We start from the raw sequence: 14,815 nt of genomic DNA, 5'->3' as shown, positions 1-14,815 counted from the left end.
AAAGAAAGAGAAAGAAAGAAAGAGAGAAAGAAAGAGAAAGAAAGAGAGAAAGAAAGAGAGAAAGAAAGAGAGAAAGAAAGAGAGAAAGAAAGAACGAGAGAGTAAGAACAAAAGAAAAAGAGAGAGAGAAAGAAAGAAAGTGAAAAGCTGCCGTTTCTGCTAAGCTAGCAAATATAAAAGCTCAAAAGTCAATGTTCTTCCAATGAATTTGGATACATGCCTTGATAAAAGAAGTATGACAGTACAGAACACTGATATCTCTTCTCTGAAGCTGATATAGTGGAGAAAGGAATCTGTGTAAACAACCACCCCTCAAGTACTGGATTTTTTTCTCCTTTTAATCTGCTCTTTCTTACAGAGAAATGTAAAGCAGTGGCATGAGAAAACAGTATGATAAAATTTTAAGAGTATTTAATGTGAGAGATTTAGTTTCAAGACACAATCTCTGATCTGTATTTCGAAAGAGATAGAACAATGTGGATCCAGCCCACAAAAGACAAAACTCTGGAAATCTTGGAGAGACAGATTCCATTTTACATAAAGATCTGGATTACCATTTCCATTTACACAAATGTTTCATGATTAAGGTATCCTAAAAAATTACAAAGGAAACATTGGGAGCACAAAACTTAGGCTTTCAGACACTATTCTAAAAATCTTTGGACTTTAATTCACAGGTCATTTCCTGTGACAGGGATTCACAGTCATTTCCCCACAAGAACACAAGTATCTCAAAGGATCAATAATCTAAAAAATTACTATTACCTTGCTGCTTGGGTTTATTTTTTTCCTTTAAATCCATCAAAAATATTTATTCTTTAGTTAATCTTCTAATTCTACAATGTTGATAATTTTTTAAAGAAAATACATTTCAAAATTATCTTTAATTATACATATTCATAACCCCAATCCAGAAAAAAAATTGTATTCTTCCCTAATTTTCATCAGTAGGAGACAGTTGCTATAAAATAGCTCATGATTAAGTGCACCACACTGAGAATGGGATTTACCTCATCTAAATTTAGCCACCTAAGAGTTTGGCAGCTGTGAGGTATTCCAAAAAGGTAACTTTAGCCATTCAAGCTAATCTTTCTAGGCTCCCTCTATAGTTTTCTACAGATTCAGAGCCAAAAGGTAGAATTGCACTGCACTGACCCTTGAAAACCTTAGAAAATGCTTCTCCTTTGTCCCACATGCCTTACTAGCCCTTCTTGTCTTTAGTCATAAAGTTTCCTTTGATAACTCCTAGAGACAAAAAACATCTCACCTTAAAACAGATGGAGTAGACAAAGCTACAGAATATTGTGAGCTTGTAGACTGAGTTGCTTTTCTCCCTCCATTGCTAAATACAGTTTCTGGAGAAAATCCAGGGAAAGAAAATTAACTTAATAAAAGATACAGAAAGTTTGAGTCAGAGGTACTGACAATATTGAAGCAGCTTATGCCTCTGTCTCTCAGAAAGAAATCCAAATTGAATACCTGGAATATACTGAAGAAAATAATTTGTACTTACTTTTTCTGAGGTCCTGTCTTAGCTGAAATCAATAAACAAATGGATACATACCAGGTTTAAGCGTGGTCTGAAGGTTTAGTTTTGACTGAAATAGTTGACTTAGAACAATGACTGGAATGAACAATAAAAACAGTGAGGCCTCTCATTCTGGTAGTGCTTATTCCAGTATAATGATATTGATACATTGAATGTATTAAAGTGGTATGAAAACAGTCAACAAAATGGGTCTAAATATGTCATTAATTTTTAAATGAAGGCCACTTCACGTAATTTATTTTATTACATTCTTTTTTAAGAAATTTATTATGATAGTATTGGCTGAGTTATTTTAACATTTTTATGGAAACTGCAACTTATGACACACTAGCTATACAAATTCTATGGGCTCTTACTCCGTTGCTAAAACTGCTATGATGTCAATCCATGTACAATTTAATTTTTAAAGAATGCACTGGAAGACTATGATAACAACTTGGCATATACTTTAAGGGTTTTATATTATATGGAGCTTAGCTTGATAAAATGTAAAAGCAGATCTTTGGTATTAGTTCTTATTAAATGGATATAAACCATACAGTGTAAAAATTAGCAAAGCTTTATATATTCTCCCTTAGTTATTATGCCTGGTGCTGTGATAGGGCTATTGATCATGGGTTTGTTCAGCTGATTTCCAGTATGTTCAAGGAACATAAGATGCTTTGGGGTGAATGAAAGTCTTAACAATGAGGCTTGCAGCTGTTTCTATGAGCTTGTGAATACCCAAACCAGGCAAAAATACCCAGAGTAGATCATATGGCTATCACCTATTTATTTAAAATAAGCGGCCTTTTTTCTCTAAAGGCAGCTCTAGTCTCTGTTTCTCACCTTTTCTAGCAAGTGATTGCAGTAGTGACTATCCCACAGGATTCATCTTCAACAGGACTTTCTCTATTTTCTATCTTCTGAAGTAACAGTCTCTAACTGGCCTTTATGAAGTTATTCTGCCTGGAGATAAGACCTGATCACTCTCTTTATCAATGAGAAGTGTCTGAAACCTGCAGGCATTTCATTAAGTACAATACAAGATTAATCAAGTAAAACACCTGAGAGACAAAAAGGGGGCCAGTACTGAGGGAAGCTGAAAGCCCACTGGGGTCCCTTGTGGATTCTCCATCCTGTGAGATGTATCGGATCAACTGCACAATTACAAAGCACAAAGCCTAATTTTGAAATTGTGTAATAGCACTGCATATGAAATTTAAGAAGCTATTTAAGACTAACTAAATTGATTTTAGGGCTTCAGTTAATAACTGTAACTAGGGACTAAAATCAACATGAGTAGAAAGATCCCATACCAACTATTTCAATTTCACTGTTGTTTTCTGGGAATGAAAGAGGAATAAGAAAGTTTTAATTAAACCAATTGATTTTCTTTGATCATCTAATACAGGGTTAATAAATAAATCTTTGATCCTTTAACTTCTGTGATTTGATTGCCATCTTTCTAAATTGGGTGATCTGGCCAAATGATGACTTAACCATGTGTTATTTTTAACCCACTGAACTTTTGATTCAATATCTGTTTAAACTTTGATTTTAAAAATTATCTTAATTTCTACATGGGTTATCGACATTTTCAGTGCTAAAGTCTTAGCAATGTCAGTTTTGTAATGTTTGCTTATTACAAAGCAATGAAATTTGCCTTTTGCAAACATTAGCAGAACTGGTTTGTTCTTTTTGTAGCAGAATGGGCTTGAAAAATAAAAAACAGGTAAATTAGCTGAGATACATAAGCTTGGCCCACTCTACAAATGAAAACCTTTATCCAATGCTATACCATAATTCTAGTAATTCATAGCAGTAATTAATAATGTTATATCTTTTAGAATTATGTCTAAGAAGTCAAAACAAATCTTTCATTGAAGCAAAATATGAACATTTCATAAAAGGACAAATTTTCCTGAAGTCATCTCTAAAAAGACCCATTCTAGAATTAATAAATGAGACTAACCAGCTGCAATTCAGTATGTTTTACAGGAAAGAACTGTCAGTGGAACTGAATGCAGTGTTTCCAATTCTTCCTGGCAAGTGAAGGAATAAAGAAGTAAAGAATGAAGTCAGGATCACACTATGGGAATACCATTGTATTTTTCTAATTAATTCCATTCAAGAAAATCTTAATTGAATATTTTAGAGTTAAGATAACAATGCTGTTAAACAGCAACACAATTTGATGAAGTCAACAAAGCATGACTGTGATAATATAAAGAAAAATTCAAATACATTAATTTGCCCATTAGCCTTATCCTATTCCCTTTGGATTTTATTTTCTGTGCTTTATTTTTTAACCTCAGAGCTGCATTCATGTATTATTAAATCACTAACAACTGTTATTTAAAAATCTTGGCTTTCTGAGCCCAGTTAGTAATCTGGATGAGCGATCTACCTCCCTAGGGGAATTTTCCTATGCAGAAGCTGGTATGACCTCCACTCAAACAGTTTGCATGCATAATTATATTTCTGATGGGCTCTAATTTTATACATAAGATGAAAATAATTTGTAGTGAATTTTGTCTGGCAATTTGACCCTTTACATTTTTTTTCTTTAGTTTTACCTTACCCATGTTAGTAAGCAAATAATGCATTTTTGTGCCATGGATATTCAAATAATCAAATAACTATTAAATTATGCACTTGACATCCTTACAGATAGCATATGCCTGCATTATTTGGCAGAAGTCAAATGTACAAATATGTACTGCATGCAATGCTCCATATCTGTGTATAGTTAAACCAACATGAGGACAGTGGTTATACTGTTCTAGGCCTGTGTAACCACACAGTTTGGAATGTTTGAATAAATTGCTGAATGAAACTCATTAGGAATTATATTTATGAGGTTTACAGAGGGCAGATGCTCCCTTTCTAGATACTGACAGCTGCCACATCCCCATTCAGACCTTTAGCAGGTTCCAGGTAGCAATGTAAATACACTAGTCCTAAGTAAAAAGTATCTATCAGTTGAAAATTTTGGCATCTAGCAATCTCTGGTAATGTGCAAAACCGCAAGCCAGCCAGCCTGTGCCTTTCTTTTTTAATTCCTCCCCTGTAATTTGACAGATCTTCAGGTAAAGTGCAGAAGAGTTGATGGAGACACTGACAGCTCTATAACTTTGCTCAGCCACTCTGAGGTTCATAGAGCCCACCACAGACTGGAGTAAATGTCTACTCATTGTAAAACCTTCCCAGGTTTGAGAAAAAGAGGGTAATAAACCTGAACAAGGAATTACAAATAAGCTGGGAGAGGATCTCAGTGACTTGGGACCTTCATTCTCTGGAAGAGTTTTACATTGTCCTAGAGGACTCCCTTTTATTGTGCTGTTAGCAACTGGGAAGACTTTCTCCTGGCTGGATGCTTGTTTAACTTGAAGGGCCAAAGCCATTTTGTTCTTTAGTAAGTTTGTAAATTAGGCATATAGTCTTCAGTCTATATTTGCCAATGTAAATCAAAGGAACGGGTATTTCCATAGGATTTTGGCATTCTATAGTTCTCTTTCTAACCTGTGTGACTACTGATGGTGGCTTCCTATTGCTACTCAGCACTGACTGTCAAATGGAAAGGAAGTACCAAGCTGACATATGGTAAATGAATTATCTTTTTATAAAAGCTCATATTAGAGATAATTGAAATGCAGAACAATGTCATCACAGTCACTTCTGAACACAGGAAAATGAAATAATGCTTTCTGGAACAACAAAGGTATCTCTGTGCTCTTAGATAAAATTGCTGAACTAACTAAATATGTTTACAGGAACTGCTTCTAGACTGTAGCTTGAATGCCAGTTTTCAAATGAAGATATATTTTTAGACACAGTTCATGAATTGCTAAACCCAAGATTTTCAAGTGGAAATGCAAAGCTGCTGCTGCAACAGTCTGCTATCGGTAATTGTGATTAAAACAGAATAGGCAATGGCACAAGCAGAGCAGCTGCATGTTTAGATTTCTTCCAAAACCAGTATTGTGACAACTGAAGTAATGTATGTGCATATGTATTTCATCCCACACTGCAAAAATTAATTTATTATTTGTGATATTATTGCTTATGTAATCTCCATCCTAAACCAGGACTCTACAGTCATGTGCTGATATATATGGTAAATGGGATACAGAGAGAAGGAAGACTACGAAGAGATATTAAAATAATAATGATCTACATGCTTGGTTTCTGCCTATCAATAGCCTCTGCGTGGTAAGTATTCTCCAGGTGTCGCAGAGAGGGAGAGCTTTACAGAAGCATTTGAAGAGGCCTTATGAAGTAAAAGAGAAGCTCCTTCAGAAGTGAAATGGAGAGAGCCAACATCAGAAGCAGATGAAGGGTCATGGTGTTTGCTTAAACCCTGCATGATGTTACAGGCAGCAAGAGGAGCTGGCACCATAATAAAAGCAGTGCCTTAATGAAAATAAAATGGGGAAGCATAAGCCACAGGTGAAGGCAATGAGCTTATGCTTGCTGTGATAGAGAAGGATTATACACTGAGCAGTCCCACAATTTCTGGTAATAATCTGAATGTGTATAAACGTTTGCCTCTGCTGAAAGTGAGGTGAGGTTTGTAGAAATACAAGAAGCAGGCAAACCCCTTCTTAGGGAGTTTTGACAAAACATACAGATAATGAGGATTTGGTAACTGAGTCATGCAGTTTTTAGTTTAAAAATCTTGGCTGAGCGGAAGTATGTGGATGGGTGATAATTCTGATGAGTATCAGTTTTCCATTACAAGTTGGGGCTATAACTTTCCATTTATTTTAACTTGTATGAAATTCATTTTAAAGTCAATCTTCTCACATCTGTTTCACTTTAGTGTTGTTACACTCTGCAAGGAGACTGTGGTCCAGAGAGTTAATCAGCAGCAAAAATTGTAATGAGTAGAGGAGGAGAATCTATATGGTTATTGAATCCCCACCATTGTTTTTCTCTCTTAAGACCTTATGCAAAGGCCTGGGAAGTGAAAAAAACCCTTCCACTACCTTGCTTTGAGCTTTGGGTTTGTCTCCTGTACCTTATTAATTGTACCAGCAAGCAGATCAAATAAATTAATAGGGATGAATATTGCATTGGTATCAAATAATGTACAGAATTGTTGAACTTGCCATCAAAGATGCACTCTGTAGTATGTTTAATTCAAAAAGTCATTCAAAATGAGAAGTGCAGATATGCTGGGATAATAAATAAACCAATATGCTACTGTTGATTTGATGACACCTCTGAAAATATTGGTCTGATATAAACTACTTCCAGGTGCTACTGATGTCCTGGTCTGCACTGCTTGCATTACGTGTTTTACTGTGTTATAGCTGAGCCAGCCTGCTAGACAGTTGTGAGGCAGGAATGAACAGAAGCAGAACTTTTTCCCAAAAACCTTCAGCTCACCTCATGATTAACTCAGTTCTTGTTTTTCCAATTACCCTCCCAAATTTATACTTTTTCCAACCAACATCTTAAAAAGACTACAATAACATGTTTTTTAATTTCTGTCTTCTTTCTATTTATTTTTTTTGTCAGGGAAATTGCATATTTTTTTAATATGCATACTGTATCTTCCATCTTCTATCTTTCCTTTGTCACAGTACTGCTCCTCTGAGAGAGACCCCAGTGAGCCTCTTTTTGACTGTGTGAGGATGCAACTTGCCTGAACCTGAGAGCGTCATGACTGACAGTGAAAAAGGATGGGTTACTAGACAGCCTTAAGACACGTCTTCACTAAGCTAAAGGTCAAATTTAGATCAGGCTTAAAAAAAAAAAAAGATAAATCATCCCTCTATAGATATGCCTGTTTATCTATGGGTTGCCTTTGAGGATAGGCCTTTCTGCCTGTAACCTCTTGAGAATGATGCTAGACCTACAGAAATCCTTAGGGCACTAGCATAGTCAGAATAAGCATCAGGAGATATGATTCTGTGAAAATAGTACTGCAGAAGCCTATTCTGAGAAAGTGCAAAGGGATGTCTGATAAACGCGAACTATTTCTGTCTTCGCTCTCCTTGTTAACTATTCACTGGGTTGCCAGCATGTGGAAGTGATTCCAGCAGCAAGCTGAAAACCTACAGACAGCTTTAAAACTATTAGAAATATGCGGAGGCTTTGAAATCTAAGAAGGATCGTTATGAGTATTGACTTCAATCTCCTGTATCACCCACCTCATTACTTCAGCTGCTGCTATACTTCCCCTCAGTTACCAGTGTGACCGAGTCCTGCCTAACACAGTGGAGGTAAGAATACCTGAACAGAAGAGACAGGATAGGACCACATGGGGTGCAAAACAGAAGATGGAAGACTGCATTGAAAACACGTCCTCGATATTGTTTGGTCCTAGTTTTTCCTGCCAGCTTCAAGGGCGCAAAGATACATGTACACTTAATGCACTCTGGACGGCAACAAGGCATACTTGGCAATCTCAACATTGTATTCACCATGGGTTTTGGCAATATATGTACCGTTGTTTTTGCTAATAGTAATTATGGCTCTGAGAGGTATAAAATGCCTGATATTCCAGTGGAATATCAAGTTTAAGACTAAAGTGAAACCTTAAAAATTCCATTATTATTACAATTTTAATAATTTTAGCATAAATATCCAGCTATTTTGGGGTTGTGAATGGAATTTTAAAACAGTATCACTAGGTGTTGTTAGATTTGACTTCATACCTACAGTTTACTAAGAATAAAAAAAAAATGCCTTGTGATTGAATACTATTCTGAATTCTGGTTAAGTAAATGGTTCTTTTAAGGTGTGTGTTTCCCCTCAGATTCGTATTCATTTTACAAGTTATGCAGCTATAGCTGAAAAATGAGTCTTGTACTCTACTGAGTATGTTTGCAATGGCATTAAATGATTTGTGGTCATCTTCAGTTAACATTGACCATAAAGACTATATTCTATAATATCCTTGAAGTAAGGCCAACATTACCCTTTTTAACTTTTTTTTAAATGCAATTTCTGTTATTGCATGTTTTCCTACTTTGCTGATACTCCTGGAGGAAGACTACTTCAATATTCTGTTTGGAAGTACCTCAGTTTTATGTCACCTTTTCTCCCGTAACATATTGCTGTTATTTCCTCAGATTTTTCGGAGTTTTTAATATGTGCATTTCACTGCCACTCACCCTCTACTAGTTTGAATGGTAAGAATAGGCACCATGTCCCTTACCAGTTCATCTTTCTCTGGAATCTCTTTCCTCTCTCTTGGGTCAATCATGCTAAAGGTAGATAAAATCTATTTTATCTAACATGTCAATGTCACTCTATTAACTTTCCTCTGTGGTATGCTGTTTCCATTATAGGAATTTAGAAGCTTGGGAAGGGAATTAATATCCAACTTTAGCCAGGCAAATTTGGGTTTTCTTCCAAAGCTTCTCAGAATCTCTGGTCATGCACTTCTTTTCTCCTCACATCAGAATGTCCTTTATTCATATCATAGTCTGCTACATTGCCATCTATAGTTCACTGGTTTTCCAGTAAAGCTGCTGATGGGAATGCCAGTTGAAGGAAACTGTTTCCTTCAATGTAATATGCTCACAAAAATGGTGTGGCATTGGTTTTTTTCCTTAACAGTACCTGCTTGCAACCTGCCAACACATTGTGTGTATAAAAATATTTGCCATCTAACACATCTCCAGAAGTACTTCTTCTTATGGAAATTTTCCTTGAGGAAAATGTTCACTTCACATATATATATATATGTATATGTATATAATCTCCATGATGCTACACAGCAGGTAAGAATTGTGGGTTTTGCTCTTTTAGCAATGAGGAGTGAATTGACTCTGCTTTTCTACTAAACACACAATTTTACAACAATGACCCTGTCTGGCTTCATTTTCTGCTGCTATTCAATAGGGAGAGAAAAATTATATAAGTCAGGAGCAGTGTGGTGACTGGGCTATTAACTCACTTCCATTCTGCACAGTTAAAAGAGCTTCTCTCCTGTGGATCATATGCTGCCTCACTTATAGAATCATAGAACAGCCTGGGTTGAAAAGGTTATCTAGTTCCAACCCCCCTGCCATGGCCAAGGACACCTTTCACATTCATCCGCTTCGTTTGCCCGCAAGCTTGACATAGTTTTAACTCAGAAATGGGACTTTACCCCTTTGTGCTATTACAAAGTGCATTTTTGCATGTCTACTATTTACCCATATATCCAGTTCCTAAACTCATATTGTGAAAATCAGGTCACAATTAAATGCCTCAATTTTCACATCCCTCCTTCTTTTTGTAATCCGTAAGTTCTTGTGTTGGCGACATTGCACTCATTGCTAACATCCACATTTTTGGCACCATAGTACCTTGTACACCCATACCCAATTCAAAATTAATACCTCTCCAACCTGTACTGTGATGGTCCATTGGTTTATGCAGAATTCTCCTGAATTCTAGCAATTCAGGAGAGCTAGCAATACTGTTTTCATCCTTTTTTGTCCTCACTGTGTGCACTCTTAAAAAATGATGTGATGTATTGCAGTTCTTGCATCTTTTTCAAGTTCTCAGAGCCAGGATCTCTAGGATCTGTTTCATTCAGTGTTTTAGCCTAACTGGTCAGCACTGTGTCACAGGCACCTCTGAACAGCACAATAACCAACCCCACTGGTCCACAAAACAAAAGGCCTTCTGTGGCAACAAGCTGCCACAGAAGAGACACTACCATGGAGACCATTCGTGATCCTGTAAGAAAGATCCATTGTATTTCACATCCCTTTGTTCTGAAAGCACTAGGAATTATCTCACGTCCATTCATCATGAGCCAATGAGTTATCCCAAGTTTAGAGTTTGGGAACTGCAAAAGTGTTAAAACTCACAACAAACTCACAAAAAATAGGCCTGGAACAAGAAAAGTAGAAAGGAAGTGAAGCCTATATGAACTGAGCTGGAAGTGTACCCAGAGGTACTCAAGCTCCAGCTTGAGACTTAAAGTGTGAAGGAAAGGAAGTTACTTGCACTATCCAAGTAATCAGTAGCTTTATGATAAAGCACGTGTACATGTATACATAAGTAGAAGGACTGAAGAGAAGAAAGGAAGAGATTAAAGCTGACTTCTTGCGGGGTATGGCTGAGGACTATGCATTGAACTTTTAATTTTGTTATAGGTATTTGCATTCTTTTTGACACCTATGAACCTTTTTTCAGTTTTACTGAGTTGCACCTGCCTGTTTTCCCTTAAGTCAGATGCGAAAGAATATGTTGTGGGTAGGTATATCTGCCTGCTGAGGCACAATGCACTACAAGGAATACAATTTGGAGACTGCAGACAAGGCACATTGTTGCTATGATCAAACATTTTTCTCATGCGTGCAAGACCCACATGAGAGCAGAGTGTGTTCCTCCAGCATTGTAAAGCCAAATGACATTCCAGAAGCAGCTGCCCAGCCAATACGTCCACGCTCAGTGTAGGCTCTCCACTAGGGAAATTTGAAGCTCCTATCTCAAATTTCTACCTGACAAAAAAATCTAGGACAATCTTATTTGGGAACATTTTGGAGCTCATTTTGTGAGTTACTCGCCCTAAGACAAGAATAAAACAGATCTGTGAATGAAATCAAACCCAACGTACATCTGGTGGTTAAAATTTGCTTTTTTTTCTTCTTTTTTTCTTTGCAGATATGCAGGAAGAATTTTGACTAAAGTTAGTACATTCTTGATGTTAATGCAGCTTTTGTTTTCCTTTTTTTTTTTTTTTAAATTTAGGTATCAGCCTTTCAAAGCTCACTTCCAAGTGAACATCTCTCAGTTGGTAAATGATGTGAAACTTATTTTTGGAACATGTAGGAATAGCAAAAGGGCTCACTAATCTTATAATAAGATAAAGTTACTTCTGAAGGATAAAATTAGCATGCTGGAAATTTTCCAACAATTATATTTTTACAGCCCTACCATGTATATTATACAGTGTGTTTCTAAAGAATTAGTACTCCAAAACATATGTTCCTCATGTCTTCTGCAAACTATATTTTGAGGAAAATTTTAATGTGATAATTAAAAAAAAATATTTATTTATGAAGAATTATCCAAACTGTATAATTTTATTATTATGAGAAATAAAATACTAGTAATGAAATATGCATCATGATTTTGGCTAAGATAGAGTTAATTTTCTTCCTAGTAGCTGGTGCAGTGCTGTGTTTTGGATTTAGTAGGAGAATCATGTTGATAACACACTGATGTTTCAGTTGTTGCTCAGTAGTGCTTACCCTACATCAAGGACTTTTTGTCATGCTCTGCCAATGAGGAGACACAGAAGAACCGGGAGGGAGCAAGGCCAGGACAGCTGACCTGAACTGGCCAAAGGGATATTCCATACCATAGAATATCATGCCCAGTATATAAACTGGAGCAGTTGGCCAGGAGGCGCGGATGACTGCTCGGGGCTGGGCTGCTCTGGGCTTTGGTCAGCAGGTGGTGAGCAACTGTGTTGTGCATCACTTGTCTTTATGGAGTTATTCCTCCTTTTTTTTTTTTTGGTAGCTCCTTTTTTCCTACTATGATTGTTATTTTTGTCATTATTATAGTGTTCTACTTTATTTTCATTATTAAACTGTTCTTATTTCAACCTATGGGTTTTACCTTTTTCTGATTCTCCTCCCAGTCCCACCAGAGCGGGGAGGAGTGAGTGAGTAGCTGAGAGGTGCTTAGTTGCTGGCTGGGGTTAAACCACAACACAGGATTCAAGAAAAAATGGTTTTACATTATTTAAATTTGAAATTTAGATTCTGAAATCAGGAGTCAGAGGACTGATGGATCACTGATCCCATCATCCAGAGTTCAATAAACAGAAATGAACCTATGATATCTGTATTTTCTGAAAAATGGGAAAGAAAGTATAGGACTAGAGGATCAGTTTTTCTAGGGATGAAGGGTTACCAATAACAACTTGCTGTGTCCTGCACCATTCAGCGTATTCATAAACGATCTGGAAAAGGGATGAGTAGTCAGATCACAAAGCCTGATGAGGCTCTCAAATTATTTAGCTTAATGAAGATGAGACAACCTTGATTATCTGCAGACAAGTTTATGGGAGTGACCAAGCAATAAAATGGCAGATGGAGTTTAATATAGATAAATGCAAAGTACTGCACAGGGAGGAAAAGGATCTTTACTTCAGGTATGAAAAGGTAGGTTCTGATCTGGTCATTACTTCTCAGGAGAGAGACTCCTGGAGTTATGAAAGTGGCTCCATGAGAACATCAGCCTGGTGATGAACAGATGAAAAAAAAAGTGTTAAGAAATCAGTAGAGAACAAAACAAATAATATCTTTTTGTTGCCACAGAAATCTATATTTTGCTTGCATTTTTTGTGTAGGTAAAGAATCATAGAAATATTGGTTGAGAGGGACCTCTGCAGGTCACCCAGTCCAACCTTTCCCTTGAAGCAGGACTATTGCCAGATCAGATCAGCTATGACTTTGTTTAACTGAGTGTTTATCTGAGTGTTGGAAACCACCAAGAACTGGCGATTCCACAACCTGTCTGGGCAATTTGTTTCAGTGTTGCATGTTCCTTTTGGTGAAGAAATTTTTCCCCATGTTCAGTTTGAACCTCCCAAGCTGCAGTTGTTCTTGCTCAACACAGCTGCCCAATGCAAGTAGCTGTTGTTCCTTGTTTTCTACTTGCCACTGCCAAGAAGTGTTTGGCTGCATCTTCCTTCAGATGCTGTTCTGGTCCCTGAACTTCAGCAGTAAGATGGAAAATAGGAACATATTTCATGTGAAGCACAGCTAGCTTAAATAGAATCTTTCAGGTGGGAGAGGAATTACAGAGCATATAATAACAAACTAGTGAGCATCAAATGAAGCTAGCAGTAGCCAGGTTGAAAGTACACAAAAAGAGGCAGGTTTTTGCACAACATATATTTGACCTGGGGAACTTGTTACTAGAGCAAGTTGTAGGTGCTACAGATCTATATAGGTTAAAGGGAAGATGGGAAAGTGCCTGACAGAGAAATCCAGTGGCTACTAAAGTAATAGAAACTACATCTGCCTTACAAAAATCTCTGAGTTTGAAATATTGGTGGCAGCGAAAGTGCTGAAGAGGATTATTGCCTTTACTAATGCAACACAATGTTGGTCCAGCAAAGCACTTTGTCTGACCCAGTGTGGAAGCTCTTATGTTCCAGAAATTGCTTGTAAAACTCAACTGCCTTACCCTCATTTCTGTCCTGCCTTGTTAATTACACTGGGGAATTCTTCAGCTCATTTTCTCAGGCACACGAATTATTATTATTTCACTTTGTTTTTAAATTGTGTACACAAACAACAACAAAAATAGAACTGCAAGCAAAATTTACATTTTGAAGAAATCAGCCTCAGACTTCGAAATGAAACTGCAGTTGCTGGCCAAGGCCTTATATCCAAGCAGTTTACATAATTGGTTCCACTAAATTTCAGAAGTTAAGACTTTGAAAGGAAAGATATGCCTATGATTAAGACAACCAAACAGCACTCTGGAGATCTCAGTCTGATCTCCAGCAACGTCACAAACTTCCTGATGGTTTTGGCAAATCAGTGGGCCTTCATCTAGCATGAGCTGAGTTTTCAGTCAATGAACTTAATGAAAGTGCTCAGGATAAGCACTTGCAGAAGTGCTTAGTGAGTGAGCTTTTCACCTTGTGCATTTGTGTGGCAGTGGAAAACTTTGGGGAGGACCCTCTTGTAGTGCAAGGGGGTGATTCATGGAGGAGAGACCACTACCCAAAGCTTTCTGCCTTGAGAGGAGAGACAAAAGGGGCACCGAGGGAAAGGAGGAAGGCAGAAAAAGAGGAAAAGTGGTGAGGAAAGGAGGAAGGTGCTTCTCACCTGGCTTTGAGGCCCTGAAGAGCAGGGATGGTCTGGAGGAGGGGGGTCGGGAGGGTCCCTGAGGAGCGGGACGCCCCAGAGGAGTGGGGCTGGGAGGCAGGGGGCGAGGGCAGGGAGCGAGGGCAGGGAGGAGCGGGCAGGCCAGGGTTCGTGGGAACGCCACTCCCCGCGGCCGCAAGCCCCTTCCCGGCCCCAGGAGCCTCCTGTGGAGCCGGCAGTCGCTCCTCGCCTCCCCCAGAAGCCCTCCGGTGGCTCAGGGTGGAGCCGCCCTCCCCGCGGGCATCACCCGGTCCCGGTGCCATACAGGTGGCACGGTGCGGCCAGTGCGAGCCCTCCCGCTGTTCCCTTGGGACAGGGTCCCTCCGCCTCCCCCCTTGTCCCCGCCTCGTTCCCCCGTCCCGGCAGCCTCTCCCGCCCCGTCCCTGTGCGGGTCATCCCGGCTCTCCGCCCGACGCCGAGAGGAAGCCGCTGCCGGGGC

General features: G+C 38.3%; 1 long non-coding RNA gene across 2 annotated transcripts in view; it reads left to right on the top strand.

Moving 5' to 3' along the window:
- The window catches only part of LOC113973806, a 29,541-nt gene extending 20,056 nt beyond the window's left edge, over positions 1 to 9,485 (top strand). The window contains exons 4-5 of one of the 2 annotated variants that reach the window (XR_003536352.1): positions 3,530 to 5,743; positions 7,120 to 9,485. This is a non-coding gene — a long non-coding RNA (uncharacterized LOC113973806). Of the gene's footprint in view, positions 1 to 3,529 lie in introns of both variants that reach the window. The other variant, XR_003536350.1, reaches the window with a different exon arrangement.
- The last annotated feature ends 5,330 nt before the right edge of the window (positions 9,486 to 14,815 follow it).

The sequence above is a fragment of the Neopelma chrysocephalum genome, unplaced genomic scaffold (assembly GCF_003984885.1).
Source record: "Neopelma chrysocephalum unplaced genomic scaffold, ASM398488v2 Primary Assembly neopelma1_23b, whole genome shotgun sequence".
NCBI lineage: Eukaryota > Metazoa > Chordata > Aves > Passeriformes > Pipridae > Neopelma > Neopelma chrysocephalum.
The sequence above is the reverse complement of the archived record's forward strand: the minus strand, read 5'-3'. Positions and strand labels throughout refer to the sequence as shown.